We start from the raw sequence: 17416 nt of genomic DNA on the forward strand, positions 1-17416 counted from the left end.
CTTTTGTTGGCTGAGCAGCGTCTGGCACTAGCTCTGACTCAACAATAACACCGGGTGAACAAGTGATTGAATGTATGAATGGAGAGAGAGCACAGTGTTGGGTCAAAGAGCCTGAGCTTCAAGTCAGAGAGACGTGGGTTCAAACGTGGGGTCACCTCTGACTGCCTGTGCCTCCCGACCTCCTCAGGTCTCAGCTTGATCCTCTGTAAGGCAGGACAATGATAAAACCTGCTTCGTTTTGTAATTTTGAAAATTCAACGAGATGAGGCCGGCTGAGGGAATCAGGGCAGTGCCTGGCACCTAGCCGGTGCTCAGTGAAAGGTCACGATTATAAGTAGTGTTACTGTTGTGAATTTCCACTAACACTGAGAGTAGGCACTGTGTCTGCTTCATTTCTGTACCCTCCACACTGGGCACAGAGCAGGTGCTCAGTTAGGCTTGCTGAGTGAATGTATGACCTTTCCGGCTCTGGCTTCCATACTCACCCCACTGCCCCAGCTGGCACTTCAAATAGAATTTGAATTATTATCAAATTTAAATATCAGGTGGGTGTTTGCATATCAGGCAGATATTTGAACTTTAATAAGTTTACTGTAATTAATGTTCTATGAATTACTAGAGGCCCCATGCACAAAATTTGTACACTCGCAGGGGTGGGGGGTCCCTCAGCCCGATCTACACCCTCTCACAGTCCAGGAGCCCTCGGGGGATGTCTGATTGCCGCTTAGGTGGGAGAGGCTGCCACGGAGATGTGAGAGGCTCCTGCCACCGCTGCTGCACTCGCCAACCGGGAGCACGGCTTCTGGCTGAGCAGTGCTCCCCCTGTGGGAGTGCACTGACCACCAAGGGACAGCTCCTGCATTGAGCGTCTTCCCCCTGGTGGTCAGTGAGTGTCATAGCAACCGGTCATTCAGTCAATTTGCATATTAGCCTTTTATTATATAGGATATATTTAAATAAATATAGTTAAAATTCACATACCTGCCTGAATTCTAGCTCAGTGGCCCACAGGAACCCCAGAACTAAATTCGCTCTCTCCCCCACCATCCAGCACCTCAAAGCTCTCCTCTCTCTGGTAATGGATCCAGTCATTCACACATTATCAATTAAAACACCCCAACCAGAGTGGAAGATTGTTGGGGGAAGGATTCTTCTCTGACTCATTTCTGACCCCAGAACCTAGAACAACTGCTGACCCCTGCTAGATCCTCAAAAAAATATCTGTGGAGAGAATTAAGCGTCCCCTAAACATGATTGTTCTCTGCCCTTACTGTGTCTGTCTTATGCAGGCTCATCCTAGGGCTGAAGCCCACTGAGGGCAGCCATAGACAACTGGACAATCTCTGGCCCTGGGACCCAAGCTACTAAATACCCCCAGTTTTATCAAATGGTCTGATGACCCCCACGAGGCTGGCACATAGAACAGGATTGCCTGAGGCTCACTGGCAGAAAGTCTACATTGAGTCCTCCTCCAGGAAATTTTTCCTGATTGCTCCTTCTCTAAGAAGCTTGCCTGTCTCTGGAATGTACAGAATCTATCACACATACTGTCTGCTCTGGTACTTCCTGTTGGAGAGGATTACAAGGCTGACAGCTCAGGAAGGAAGGAAAGAGGAGTTCAGTATTCAGTGAATGTCTACTGGGCCACAAGTTCAAGGCAAGTTCAGCATTTGTTATCTTTAATCCTCACAAAATCCTGTGGGCATTATGACCCCATTCTGTAAGTAAGGAAACTGAGGGCCAGATGTTAGGTAGTTTTCCCAAGGCCACAGCTAGTAAACAGTGGACCCATCTTAAGCCTGACCCATCTGTCACCCAGGTCCATGGTCTTTCCAGTACAGAAATATGTTGATATCCAATAAAGACATATTGATTAGGATCTTCACCAGAAATATGACCAAAGTGACATGTGATTTCTTTACAGACAAAATGGAGAAGTGAAAGCTAAACTACAATTATCGCTCGGGAAAGAAAGGTTACTCTGGGGGCAAGGTTCTTGTTTTCCCAGTTTTGCCTCTTGCTAGGCATCTTGGGCTGTCTATCCTGGTGAGTTTCTGTACCTGGTCCATCGTCCTTGCTCTGCTCATGTCCGTCTAACTGCCTATAACATTCCCCCCTCAAAGATTTTGGCTTTGAATTCTTTCAGAGAAAAGGGGTGCAGGGTCTCTTCTGTAGCTGCTTCCTGCTGAAAGGGGGCAACGTTTACCTTCCAAGCCACGGGATCCTTGCTCTTTGTCAGAGGGACAATGAGTCCTGGATATGGAAGGAGGTTGTGATGGTGCCCTGAGCACAAATATTTCCTGAGTACAAATAGAGCTTGTAACTTGGGGAGATAACCTGTTATAAATCTCAATATTATTGGGCCAAGAATTATGACAAATGGTCTGGTAAAAGGAATAAAGATTTAGTTCTTAATAACTTCAAGTCAAGTGATGGTTTGAGAGAAAAAGGAAACATTCATTTGGAGGGTGGTAACCAATTATTTAACTAGTTCAGTCTTGTTTTATGGGTGAAAAATAAAACTTTGAAGACAATTAGCTGCATTAGGGTCTAATATTTACAACTGTGTATTGTGGAGTTTATTGAAACATGATTTTTCCCCATAAATCACCCTTTATTTTTATTAACAAGCCAAATTAAGACCAACTTATTTACTGTATTTAGTCCAGTTTCAATTTGGCTTGATTATTTGCATGAATACAACAAGAATAGTAATTGATTATATAGGTTCTTTTAAATTTGCTTTGCTGGAATTTCACAAGGAATTTTCAGACTGAGCTTTAATTTGCCCCTCCACACGGAAGCCAAGCCATTGAGCCTTGCCTGTAATACCTATAAGTTTGGGTGGATTCCTCAAGTTCCTGGGGTCTCCAAAATGTCTGGAGGTTCTTTTCTTGCCATTTTTCAGGAAAGCAACCTTCGTTCCTTAACAGGAAAGACTGCCATGAACCACTGACCAACCAAGGTAGCAGGCCATTTCTCCAACTGGTTTTATGAGCTTTAAAGTCAATCTTCATTTCTTAAGGCTTTCTGATGACATTCAGAGTCCAGGCATGTCTCTCTCAGACATGACACTCCAGTCAAAGTCTTGGTTAATAAAACCAGAATTGGAAACTGGTCTTATTGAATTCATGCAAAGAAACATATTGCCATAAAAATAATAACATTCACTCATTAAGAATTGCTAAATTCTGGGGGGATTATGTAGGGAGAAAAATATAAATGTGACAATATTGTTTATGAGGTTATATTTTACCAAATTGCTCTAGGAAAAAAAACAAGTTTCCTTATATCTTGAGGAAAAAAAATCTTAAAATCAGCAGTATCTTGAAGAAAGTTATAAGAATGCTAATTATTTTCAGTTCATTTAGTTCCATATTATCAATTTTTGCTTATCCTGATTATTCACCAGTATTTTCATGAATTCAGTTGTTTCTTAGAGTTTTAGAAATCTTTATCTAGTTTTAAGTTATTATTTGCTTAGAAATCTGTAATTTAGAGTAAGTCAGAGTTCTTTTTATGAACCTTTCCAAAGACATAACTAACATATTTGCAAATGCATTAGAGTAAAACAATGACTGTCTGGAAGTGACAAGCTTGAAATGACGTGGTTATATGCCGGAAGCCAATTCCAGCAGTGCAGCAGGGCTGAATCATCTGGAGATGGCTGAGGGCATTTCCCCAAACCTGAAAAGGATGCATAAATCATTGCTTGCTGCCAGACAGCCGAGGGTATTTCAATCTACATATTATTGCCTCCTACTGGCCAAACACCTGAACAGCCAAAAGCATTTCCCCCAATCTGACAATGGATTCTGTATACTAAACCCTGGCCTTTGATGTGTATATCTCTACCTCGCCTTAGGACAAATTGTGTTAATAAAAAGCAAGGGGTCCTGAGACGAGGAGAACTTAGTTTCTTTAGCTAAGTCTTCTCTGGCTCCCCAAAATGCCTTCCAAAATTATGTTTCGTCTCTGGACTCTTGATTAATTTACACACAGCGCCTTCTTCAGATTCCTGAACCCTTCTAGATGCTGGATCAAGACCCTGGCAGTTATAGATTTGATTATAATGTAATTGATGAAAAAAACTTTGCTTTTTTTGGTAAGATATTAACTTCCCAAGATAATAATTTCTTGATAAATAATAATTATTATGAAATGACACAAAAGAACAATGCAAAACCCATATTTCTAGATTTAACATATAACCTCAATATATAAAGAACAAATTATATGCAAGATGTTAAAAGTTGTACATGGCTTATTGGAAGTGTGCATTGAGCACTGAAAACAATTCATAAATTTTCAAATGTATGGATCACAAACACCTGGATTTTTACTGCCAGATGACTAGTGTCACTGACAGGACACCTGCTACCCCTGAGAGTTTTCTGTTTGAATTCGCCTTTGAATCTTTGCAAGTTCCTTCCTAGGGCAGGCTGAAAATTTAGAACATCCATTTTAATAAACATATATGTATTTAAATAGAATATATTTATTATTATTATTTTACTTGGCAAAATTTCTCATTTAATTTCAAGCATATTAAATAGGCCTAAGTAGCTCAAAAACTTCTTTTATATGGAGAGAACACAGATCTTGGCGCTATTCCAGGGGCCCATTGGAATAACTCAAACTCATTTCTTGGATAAAAAAAGCATTTTATTTTTATTTTATTTTTTTTTTAAATATATTTTATTGATTTTTTACAGAGAGGAAGAGAGAGGGATAGAGAGTTAGAAACATCGATGAGAGAGAAACATCGATTAGCTGCCTCCTGCACGCCCCCCACTGGGGATGTGCCCGCAACCCAGGTACATGCCCTTGACCGGAATCGAACCTGGGACCCTTGAGTCCGCAGGCTGACGCTCTATCCACTGAGCCAAACCGGTTCGGCAGAAAAAAAGCATTTTAAAATTCAGACTTTGGGAAGGTTGTCAAACAAACTTAACCAAGAGGTCATAACATAAATTTTTTGTAAACCTGGGTAAAACTAACACATATTTTAGGTAAAACTAACCAGGTAATAACTTTAAAAGATGTTAATCAAACTTAACCTGGTTTTAATATTCAATATTTTGTCCAGACCACAGAATCTTGCTTTATTTATATAAATACTTAATTTCTTTAGGCCAATAAATATTTCATCATAGCACACCACAAATAATACACAGATGAACACATATCACATAAAGGCCATACACATAACTTGAATTAGTAATTTTATAGACAAGTCATAAGATTTTTTTTCATTTGTGTTTGATGACTTTTAAGAAGCCTAGATAAGGGGGGAATTTTAAGTCTTTTTACCCATTCAGAAATAACGAGCTTTAGAACAACTCAATTTCAATTCTTGTCTTCAAAAATGCATCTTTGTATTTTATATCTTCTATTACCAACCATACAGGGGTTTTTAAACTTAATTTTAACTCTTAACTTTTAGAAAATTTAATTTTTTTAGTAACAACTAAAAGTAAGTGACTAGCATTTTTTAGGTTGGCATACATTTTATGATTTCTAGAAACAAAGGCTCTTTTACTGGCAAACACATTCATACCTTTGAGAGACATACCTAGCAAAGTATAACACTTGCATTAATAGTTCCAAGTCTATTTTCTAGCTTTTTTTTTTGTAATAAAAGGCCAAAAGTAGGTGAACTTAAGACTTGTCTAGCAATTAATATTTATTAGCTGAAATAAGTTCATTTGATCTGCTCAGATGGCTAAGTTTTCTTTTTTTCCTTTCAATAAGGATTACCTTTTAGAAACTTGTATTTTAAAAGGTGGTCCAGATAAGAGTTTGTGGGCTTTGAATTGTTTCTGGACTCATACCTCTGGCCCTGTAAAGACTTTATTTGTAAAACAAGGACTATGATTTTTAATATCTCAAGAGTTGGGTTGTTACCCAAATGTTGACAAACAATTGACAAATGCATTCACCCATTTTTGGAATATTTCTTTTTCCATTTGGGGATATTTTTCTTTCAGACTCGGTAGCAATTATAGAGAGATATAGTTTGCAGCCAGTACGTAGTTCAGGATCATGTCTGAGAGCCATAAAGACTTTTGTATATGGGACTGCTGTCCATTTCCCTGGAACCAGCAAAGCTGGTCTTTCTGCAATTCTTACAAAGGTCTAGGTTGTTCCCTCAGGCCATAAAAGCTGGGTATGGGAATTCAGTCCATTTGCCCTGACTACAGCAGGAAAGATCTAGCTGGAGAATCTACACTAATAAAAGAGAAAAATGGTAATTGGCGTACAGCGCTACCCTTTTCATTGGCTAATCAGGGCTATATGCAAATTAACTGCCAACTAAGATGGCAGTTAACTGCCAACAAAGATAGCGGCTAATTTGCATATGTAGGCACAATTCAGGGAGGTGAAAGGGAAAGCAGGAAGAAGCCCCCTGCCACTGACAGTGATCGGAAACCCAGGGGGGAGCTAAGAGCTGGCCGAGGCGTTAGGCCTGAGCAGGGGCGGAGCCTGCAACCGCGGGGAGCTGGGGGTCCCCTGCCCAGGCCTAATGCCTCAGCCAGAGGCATTAGGCCTGGGCAGGGGCAGAGCGGGAGATCGCGTGGAGCTGGGAGTCCCCTGCCCAGGCCTAATGCCTCAGCCAGAGGCATTAGGCCTGGGCAGGGGCGGAGCCTGCAACTGCGGGGAGCTGGGGGGCCCCTGCCCATGCCTGACACCTCTGCCAGAGGCCTCAGGCCTGGTCAAGGGGCCGATCCGGTGATTGGTGATCGGAGGGTGATGAGGGTCAACTCTTCTGGCCGAGGCATCAGGCCTGGGCAGGGGGCTGGGGGTCCCCTGCCCAGGCCTGATGCCTGGGCCAGAGGCATCAGGCCTGGGTGGGGGGTGGAGCCCGGGATTGGAGGGATATGATGGTCCCCTTGCCCAGGCATGATTCCTGGGCCAGAGGCCTCAGGCCTGGAAGGGGGTCAGAGCCAGTGATCGGGGGGAGATGGGGGTCCCCTGTCCAAGCCTGACACCTCTGGCGGAGGCGTCAGGCCTGGGCAAGGGGCCGATCAGGCGATTGGAGGGTGATGGGGGTCTATACCTCTGGCCGAGGCATCAGGCCTGGGCAAGGGGCAGAGCCAGCAATCGGAGGGGTCTGGGGGTCCCCTGCCCAGGCCTGACGCCTGGGCCAGAGGCATCAGGCCTGGGCTGGGGGCAGAACCAGTGATGGGGGTAAATGAGGGTCCCCTGCCCAGGCCTGACACCTCTGTCAGAGGCGTCAGGCCTGGGCAAGGGGCCGATCCTGTGATTGGAGGGTGATGGGGGTCAACGCCTGAGGGCTCCCAGTATGTGAGAGGGCACAGGCCGGGCTGAGGGACCCCCCCTCCCCCCTGAGTGCACAAATTTTTGTGCACCGGGCCTCTAGTCTCTATATATAAAAACCTAAGCAACCGTTGGACCAGTAGCTATGACACTCACTGACCACCAGGGGGCAGACACTCAATGCTCAGGTATGGAAACATGGAACAGACTGATGAATCTCAGAGGGAAGGGGGATGGGGAGGGTGGGAAGAAATTAACCAAAGATCTTATATGCATCCTAGAGGCCCAGTGCACAGATTCATGCATCAGTGGAGCCCCTTGGCCTGGCCTGCTGGGATTGAACAAAACCCACAGTCCGACATCCCCCAAGGGATCCCAGATTTCAAGAGGATGCAGGCCAGGCCGAGGGACTCCACCGGTGCATGAATCTGTACACCAGGCCTCTAGTGGTGTTATAATTAAGGCTTTTATTCTTCAGCCAGGCCTCCTAGCACCCCACTTTGTATTGGAACCAAGCTGTATTGTTAAAGACTAATCTTGCGGTAGCCGGTTTGGCTCAGTGGGTAGGACGCGGGCCCTTGGACTGCAGGGTCCCAGTTTCAATTTCATGCAAGGGCACGTACCTTGGTTACAGGCTCCATCCCCGGCCATGGTTGGGGTGCATGCAGGAGGCAACCAATCGATATGTAGCTCTCACATCATGTTTCTCTCTGTGTGTGTCTCCATGTCCCTTCCACTCTCCCTAAAAATCAAGGGGAAAATATCCTCAGGTGAGGATTAAAAAAAGAAGAAGACAACGAAGAAAAGAAGACCGACCTCTTTTTCTTTAGAGTTGGGGGGCTCAAATTTTGACCAATTTTTGAGGATGCATTCTAGGGGAGATTCCTGAGAAATGGAGGCTTGGTTTTCCATCTGGAAGAGAATAGCAGAAAGTAGGCATCCCTGATTTTTCCTCCCCGCCACCCCCCCCTCCCCCCATTGGTGGGCTTGAAGGAGAGCATCCCTGCTTTGTGCCTGGGTTTCCAGACTCAGCCAGCCTTAGCCCGTTTACCTGCCCCCAGTCTCATGCGAGAGACCACATCCCTAAACTCACCAATGTGATCTCCTCCTTCCTCTCCGACCCTCGTTGCTGGGGTTTTGGTGCACACCCTAGTCTTGAGCAACTGAGCTTGCCAGTTCGGCTCTAATCTTTCCCATTCCTCAGGGCAGCCCCTGACATCACGGATAAGGATCTGACCTTTTTTTGTTCGTTTGTTAATCTTCACCTGAGGATATTTTTTCCATTGATTTTTTTTTTATTTTTTAGAGAGAATGGAAGAGAATGGGAGACAAAAAGAGAGAGAAACATCAATGTAAGAGAGGCACATCGATTGGTTGCCTCCTGTAGACACCCTGACTGGGCTGGGAATCGAACCTGAGACCCTTCAGTCTGCGGGCTGGTGCCCTAACCACCGACCAACCAGCAAGGCAGGATCTGACTTCTTGTTGTCTTTCATTCATTTCTGAAACACACAGGAAAAGTGGGAAACGCATTGGAGATGACTAGTGGTGCAAAAAGATTTGCCACCTTCCGGCCAAGGCCTCTCCTCTGTTTCATTCCCATTTCCGTTTTCTGTAGCCCTTCTCAAGGCGACCTGTCTCTCCTCAGTAAAAACAGACGTCTCCTGCCAGAGCTTCCCAGCAGACCCTACTCCGTCATTCTGTTGCTTTGCTCCCAGAAACCAGTAGATATTTGAATTGGAATCGCTCAGAAGGCCAATACCATATTCTCTAACAGTTAAATTGAATTCCTTTGCAAACCCATCAGGGCCCAGGAGAAAGTCCGGGAAATCTTCAGGCAGATTCCCTCGTTCTTGTTCTAGTTTAAGGAATGTGTACAATCTCCTTCTCCTCTCCCTTAAGGCCCACCTTTCCGGTTCTTCTCTCCTGGGTGCCATTACCTGTGCCTCTGCTGAAGCCCTACTTTCCAATAAGATAAGCTTCCCATTCGTTCAGTGTTAGTTGTAGAACTGGCTTTCCCTGATTTGTATGCAAAAATTAATTCAGGCACCCAAGTGCTACATTTTGACCATCTTAGGTTGATATCACCTCTAGTTAATTCGCCCCATTTCTGAAAGCACTTGTGAGTAAAGTCTTCCTGTTAATTGGAAGACATATTCCTGGGGGGCTGGGGCTGGGAGTTTCTAGCCTTGGAGGCACAATTTCCCATGTTGATTTTAGTTTTATTTTGAGGTTGTAGGGTCTGCACTAATTTCTAGGGATTTTGTGTAGTGGGTCGATAAGTATACTGCTTGTGGGTTGAGCGCCAAGGGGCTTTCTTTTATTTCCCAAATCATCTCAAACCCTCCTATGTGCCTCGCTTTCTCTCCCCAGCTGCCTGCCACAGCCGTGAGGACTCAAGCACCAGGTCACCAACCTTTATGGGCACTCCCCAGACAAATCAAATAATTCATTACAGTTGAGTTGGGGTTCCTGATGGGGCTCCTGAACATGGTGAGATACAGCCTCTGACACCTCTGCAGAGATTCCTAGTCACCTAGGAATACCTGAGATTCAAGCCGGAGGGAGGATTGCCCCTCATCTCTGGAGCTGAACAAGTTCAGCTCTCATTTATGTGGTAACAGATTTCCTTCAGAACCTCAGAAAGCAATTCCAACTGAAGAGCCAAAGTTAAAAGCCAGCCACCCATGTATCCTGTCCTTAGTTAGCTTGACCCTTATCAGTAGCCTGGGTTCTTCTCAATCCTTACTCTTTAGCTCCACCTCGAGGATTTAAAAAAAAAGGCTCAAAGAATGTCAGCCTGCATTTCATTCCAGACACAAAGGAAGGAGGAGAAAGGGAAGAAGAGGCATCCTTCCAGCCAAAAAGCAAGGATCTCTCTCCATTGGAACTAGTGACCTGCCCCAGAAAAGCATGGGAAAGCCTTGAGTGAGTTTAGTGTTCCTGGGTGTGTGGATGTTGCCTTGCAGTGGGCAGGGTGCCTGGTGCAAACTTCCCTGGCCCATGACCAACCCATCCTGCCAGAAGACTCCTAGTGGCAAGCGCTCTAATCACTTTTAAACGCTCATCCCGTGCCTGCACAGGGAGGTAATCCACGCACCAAGAGAGAAAACGCCGTGGCCGGAGGAAAAGAGGCAGGGAGGAAAGAGAACACAGTCATGTCCTTCAAGCCAAAGGGGCGAGGACGACTGGCTTACCAGGGATGAAACAATCTGAGTCACAGTAAGAACAGTCCAGGTCGCGGTACCAAATATGTTACTGGCAAGACAACAAGGCCTCGGTTCTTGTCTTCTTGAAGGAAAGATTTCAATCAAGAGACAAAGGGCAGCAAAGCAAGCAAGAATTTACTGGCCGCAGCAAAAACACACTTAGGACAGAGAATCGGGAAGGGCATAGAAGAAGCAACAGGGGAGCCCAGGCTGGACTGCTTTGGCTCACTGGGAGGTCAGAGAAAAGGGGGCCTTGGAGGCAGGTTCAGGGGGTGAGCCCGGGATGAGCTGCCGCTGCCCGCTGCTCCCCTGGTCGCAAGTCTCATAGGGTCCCTTTGAGGGAAGAAGAGGGGAGGGAATGGCGCCAGCGTGCTCCCCCGGTGGAGCGTGCACACCGGGTCATTTGTGTTGAGGGTATTTATGTCTCTCTCTTGCTGGGGGGAATCTTAGGGGAGGTCTCAGGGAGGGTCTCAATAGAATGTTCACCAGCTTCCCAGGTGAGCTCTTTCAGGGTCAGTGGTCTCTCCTGATTGGTTGGTGGTTGTAAGTCAATGCAGCCATAGGGTCATTTGTCTGGTTTTGCTGCTTTTCCGGGCCTGGAGCTGAAATACAACTGAGGCCTAGATGTTATCTTTAGGAAGGTAAAGGCCAGGGGTTCCAAAGTGCATGACCAGCGATGTGCTGGGGAGGAAAGGTTACCCTGGGGACGAGGATCTTGTTTTCCCAGTTTGCCCCTTGCTGGGCATCCAGGGCTTTCTGCCCTGGCGAGTTTCTGGCCCTGGCCCATTGTCCTTGCTCTGCTCATGTCTGCCTAATTGCCTATAGCAGTTTCCTCTCCGTTTCTGGGTCAGTCTTCTCCGTGACAGCACATCTCACATGCTGCCAAAGTCAGAGGTACCGGTCTGCCCCACAGGCACATGGGCCCTCATAAGCTGACCCCACGGCCACCCTCTCCAGCCTCACCTTATACATCACCCTCCTCCCCAAGGCATTCCTGGAAGAAGCCTCATACAAGCCCCTTCAGTTTCCCAAACACAATCTCAAAAAAAAGTGTGCCTTGAGAAAGCCTGGTATCCTGCTTGGAAGCCCTGAAGATGGCTGGCGCTGGAGCGTCAGGCCGATGCCCTACCATCACTGGCAGTTGGTCAGAGTAGAAGGGGAGCAGTAAAGATGCCTCTGCGTCCCTGCAGAACCCCCACACACTCTGGGCCACAACGAGTAGGAGGGCTACTGAGATGGGCCTTAAAGCCTGGAGCATGGGCTCAGGTGGAGTTGCTACAGGTGAGGGATTCACCTAACTCAGCGGATACTGCAGGCAGGCCTGATGGCGGCTGGATGGCTTGGCTACCTGGCCCTACGGGGCACATTACGATTCAGTCATGAAATTCCAGCAAAGGTAGTCAGTTACCATTCTTGTTGTGTTTATGCAAACAATCAGGCCAAATTGAATACAGTAAATAAATTAGTATTTTAATGAACGGAGGGATAATTTTAAGGAGAAAAATCCTATTTTAATAAAGATTGTTAAAACTGAAATGTTTTCTTTCCCTCACACCAGACCATTTGTTACAGTTCGTCTCTGCCAGGTCACAAGCCCACCTCCTTCTATACCCAGGCCTCATCGTCCCTCTAACAGATAGCAGGGATCTCTTGGCTCTGAGAGAAACTTCTGACCCTCCTCAGCTCGAAGTAGTTACAGAAGAGAATTCAACACCCATTTTCCCTGAAAGAATTCAGAGCCAGGATCCTTGAGGTAATATAGTCGGCAGTTATACAGACATGAGCAGAGCAAGGACGATGGGCCAACTGGCACTGACTCCCTAGAAGCAAGAGGGAACTAGGCTGCAGACGAAGCAGCCCGGGAGGCTGCCCTAAAACCAGTGCGGCCTTTACAGATTCTAGTGACTCTTCCAGACCCTGAACTACTCATCTCACCAGTTTACTCAAGTTCTTTCTGGCTTTACCGTCTACCCAGAAAGCAGACCAGAAGCATGTCTGAGATGTTCTGCCTGTATCCAGTTCATCCCTTCCAACCTGGTGACACTGTTTGGGTAAAGAAATTTGCCACCCAAGGACTGAAAGGACCACCCCCACGGCAGTCAAGGTCAACAGGATCCTGATGTGGCTTCATCACACCCAGCTTAAGACAGCCCAGGCAAAATGAAAAGTCCAGGACTCAGTGGACCCTTATTTCAGGCCCTCATCTTATAAACAGGCCCACTGACTTTATTTGGCAAAGAATTAACTCTATCAAGCTTATAGTCCTCAGGGGTCAGTATAACTCTCTCCCTAACAATGACCCAAAAGAGTCAATGATTTGACTGATGTACATAAAACCAGTGGGGAATGTTCTGGGTTGCATATCTGGCACTTTGGCCAAACGGGGCGTGCTGTGCTGTCTGTTCCTGGAACACATAGATAGGAAGGTACTGACATCAGGTCAGGCCTTGAGATATGGTCTCATGGTCCCTCCTCAATATGCTGTGCTCTCTGTTCCAGGAAAACATAGATAGGAAGGTGATAATGCTATACTGTGTTGGGAACAAATTGCGTAAACAAGGCTTTGTAACTTTGTGGTTTTTGCAAATAAAAAGGCTGTAACTCTTGCAGTCATTACTGCAGTTCAGCCTTTGCTTCGACGGAGTGCTGGGACTGTGGTCAGCTGGCCAGCTTAATAAAGGCTCTTAAATTTAAATTCCGAGTCGGTGGTCTATCTCGCTGAAGTGAACCCATTAACACTTCCCATCTCTGTACTTCTTTCTATGTCCCAAAGTGTTTGGTATGTGGTGAAAGCTCAGAAAAGGGTAAGAAATGTTAAATAGATATTGACTGTTTCTATTCCCGATGACAAATATTTTCCAGTGGTTTCAGTTAAAAAGAAATTCCAGCAAGGCCTCAGGTCAACATAAACAGGAGTCTCAACCCCAACTCTATTTATGACTGCCCAGCTTTGCCCCTAATTTCACAGGTGATCTGGGTAACCTCCATCTTCCCTCCAGGTGTGGCCTTGCCTACATAAGAACCACACAGCTGCCCTGGCTGGTGTGGCTCAGTTGGTTGAGTGTCAGTCCCATACACCAAAAGGTGGTGTTGTGCTGGGCTGCATATTTGGCGCTTCGGCCAGACAGGGGCGCGCTGTGCTGTCTGTTCCTAAAACACATAGATAGGAAGGTACTGACATCAGGCCAGGCCTTGAGATAGGGTCTCATGGCCCCTTCCCAGCACCCAGGCCTTCTTTCTCAGAAGGCCCGGAAGTCTCATTCCAAATTTGGGAGACAAAGGACTGGAAAAAGTATAAATAAACAGTTTCTTCCATATTGGGGTGCCCAGAATTTGAAAGACACATTTTTGAAGTATGGAAGTGTCCGAGGTCTCAGGAGGTTGTGGGCGCTCGGTGGCGAAGCGGCTCATCGGTGCCCCGGGCTGCCTGCCTTCCCGCAGCGCGGCCGCAGGGCCATGCTGGCTTCGCGCGTGGCGCGGGGCTGTGGGGTGCCCTGCGCGGGGCCACATGGGCGTGTGGGGCGCGCCCTCGGGGCCCTGCTGCCTCCAGCACCCATCTGCCTGGGCTGCCTGGCGGAGCGCTGGTGGCTGTGCCCGACGCGCTCGGCCTGGGGCTGCCTGGGGCCCGCGCGGCCACTGCTCAGGCGCGGGGAAGGCGACCCCGGAGCCCCCAGCCGGAGAGGGCGCTGCCGCAGAGGCCCCGGGCGGCCCATGGGGCCCAGCGAGTGCCGCCAGCCTGTATGAAAACCCATGGACAATACCAGATATGTTGTCAATGACGAGAATTGGCTTGGCTCCAGTTTTGGGCTATTTGATCATTGAAGAAGATTTTAATGTGGCACTAGGAGATTTTGCTTTAGCTGGGCTAACTGATTTGTTGGATGGATTTATTGCTCAAAATTGGGCCAGTCAAAAATCAGCTTTGGGAAGTGCTTTTGATCCACTTGCTGATAAAATACTTATCAGTATCTTATAGGTTAGCTTGACCTATGCAGATCTTATTCCAGTTCCACTTACTTATATGATAATTTCAAGAGATATAATGTTGATTGTTGCTGTATTTATGTCAGATACCCAACTCTTCCAGAACCGCGAACACTTTCTAAGTATTTCAGTCCTTGCTATGCTACTGCTAGGTTAAAACCAACCTTCATCAGCAAGGTAAACACAGCAGTCCAGTTAATCTTGGTAGCAGCTTCTTTGGCAGCTCCGGTTTTCAATTATGCTCACGGCTTTTATCTTCCGATACTGTGGTGTTTTACAGCTGTCACCACAGTTGCATCAGCTTAGTTATTATCGTTACGGTTGGAAAACTGTTCATGTGATAAATGGCAGATGAAGGTCATCCGCCATCATTAGCAAGGAAGCAATATACATCACTGGGAGCAGGGCCAGGGGAAATGTACAGGAGTCTCCCTGCTTTGAAAAAGGACTTGTCAGATCAAATCACGTCATCAGTATTTAATGTGCATTGAAAATAAGCTTGATCGTGGGCATATGCAGAATTTCCAATGTGTTTTTAAATACAAATAAAACTATCATTTAGAATTTTTTATCTTAGGTTTCTTGATTAACTTAAAAGGAATCAATTCCAACTATTGTCAGTCAATTTTTAGTATTTTTTTAAAAAAGTAGTGTCCAGAGCATGGAAACTGGAGATTTGCCACTTGTCTTTAATAGAACTTATATCCCTCACAATGCACTGGGGGAATTGCCTAGGTTTAAATATATGTAGCCTACACAAGGTTGTGTATTTGATCCCACTTGGGGTACGTGCAAGAGGCAACCTATAGATGTTTCTCTCTCACACTGATGCTTCTCTCTCTCTCTCTAATCAATAAAAACATATCGTCAGGTGAGGATTAAAAACAAAACAAAAAAAAGAACAATATAGCTCACAAGTTTTGACAGCTTTAAGTTTAATTTGATCAGTATGTATATTAACAGTTAATGTGGTTAATATTTGATCATTTAGGCTAATGACAATAAAGGTACCTTAGTTGTAGATGAAGTAAACTTGTAAAGAGATTATAAAGATCAAAAGAGAAGGTATTGAAGTTCATGTTCCAACCTCTCAGGTGCCTAATAGTTTATCAGGATAACAAGTAACAGAAGTAGTTGGAATAATAAAACATATCCATGAGCCTACACCCTCCAAGAGGCAGTGAATTATAGCATGCCTTCCCACTGTATTTCTAACATGGCAGTGTTTGTATGATATTGGAATCTGTACTCATATGTTATGTATATAATATAAAGCTGTATTTTTTAAACTTTGGGGAATATTCTTTTTTTAAGATGTTAAAAGAATAAAAAAGCTGGAAAACAGTAAAAAAAAAAAAAAGAAAGAAAGAAAGACACATTTTTCTTTGGGCCTCCACAGAATGTAGCTAATAAAATGTAACTCCTGTAGTCTGCACTGCAGTTCAGCACTTGCTTCAGCAGGGTGCTGTAACTATGGTCGCTGGCCAGTTCAATAAATCCTCGCTTGCTGTTTAAGACCTAATTGGAGTCAGTGGTCTTATTCTCGGGAATGTTGGTCCACAACAGTGTGTTCCATTCCTGGTCAAGGCACATACCCAGATTGTGGATTTGATCCCACTTGGGGTACGTGCAAGAGGCAACCTATAGATGTTTCTCTCTCACACTGATGCTTCTCTCTCTCTCTCTCTCTCTCTCTCTCTCTCTCTCTCTCTCTCTCTTCAATAAAAACATATCGTCAGGTGAGGATTAAAAATGAAACAAAAAAAAAGAACAATATAACTCACAAGTTTTGACAGCTGATGAGTAAAGATCCCAGTAGCCCGAGGTATCTCCTGCAACAGGGTCTGGGCCTCGCCCAGCCCTCCCAAGGACCTCTTTGCTCCCCGGACCCCACCTTCTCCAGTCTCTCCAGCTCCAGCTGGTTGGCCTCCCTGGTGTGCACAGCCTCCATGCCCGGAACTGACCTCTTTGGCCTGGAGCCCCTGGCCCTGCTGGCTCCCGGCCTCCTGCCCCAACATTGAGGACCTCGGGCTGCAGATCCCAACAAACTCTGGGCTCCAGATCTTAAAGCGGGAAATGGGAGTGAGCCCTGAAGACGGGCCTGGAGGCAGCGAGGAGCAACTTTTGCCCGGACCCAGTGCGCATGCCTCTGCTCAGCCCCCAGCGGCCTCCAGAAACGCAAGAGTCCAGCCAAGTCCCGGAGACTGGGGCTGGCGCTCCTGCCACGGGGACCTGGGCAGTCACCCAGAAAATTCCGGTGGGGCAGATTGGAGTCCCGAATGATCCAGGTCACAGTCTTATCCGCTCTAAGGCCTCTGCTAATCCCGCAGCCTGGAGCAATCGCCCAACCTGGGCCCTGAGCTCAGAAGTTTAAGGATCTAACAAACTGCTAAGGAATTTGACTGAGCAAAATTTATACCTATTCCTTTTTTGTTGTCTTATTCCATTGGCTCAGACTTATAGTAAAATAGTAAATTCCAGGTGGGAAAGCGGGTCTTTGTGTCTTATTTTTCACCTTAATTGATTTATTATTTCAACCTATATTGAGTGCCTGCTACACGCCAGGCACTTCACTAAGCATGCAATAAAGCAAAACAGGAGGTTATTGTCATATCGAATTGCATTAAATTCTGAAAAATTCACAAATTATGATAATACATTGAATGACTTCAGACATGTTCAAAAACTGTTTTCTGAAGTTATAAAAACCCCTCTTTTTTTATTAAATTAGTTTAGTTAAGTCATTTGCAATGATTAATTTTACATATGAATTTTTTTATATTTCTCCAAAAATAATACTTTCTAGTGGAATTGCATCAATAATCAGAACTTTGTCTAATCATTAATATCAAAGTCATTTAAAAATAAATAACACAATTGAGAAAAGAACAATTTATCTTATTCAGGAATTTCTACCCAGATAAAAAATGACCATAGCCCTA

General features: G+C 45.5%; 1 protein-coding gene and 1 pseudogene across 1 annotated transcript in view; both read left to right on the top strand.

Annotated features, from left to right (window-relative positions):
* PLA2G2A (phospholipase A2 group IIA) overlaps nucleotides 1–17416 on the top strand; it is a 65084-nt gene that overhangs the window by 21708 nt on the left and 25960 nt on the right. The window lies entirely within an intron of this gene.
* On the top strand, nucleotides 13947–15821 carry LOC132229548 (cardiolipin synthase (CMP-forming)-like; annotated as a pseudogene).

This window comes from Myotis daubentonii, chromosome 3 (genome assembly GCF_963259705.1).
Source record: "Myotis daubentonii chromosome 3, mMyoDau2.1, whole genome shotgun sequence".
NCBI lineage: Eukaryota > Metazoa > Chordata > Mammalia > Chiroptera > Vespertilionidae > Myotis > Myotis daubentonii.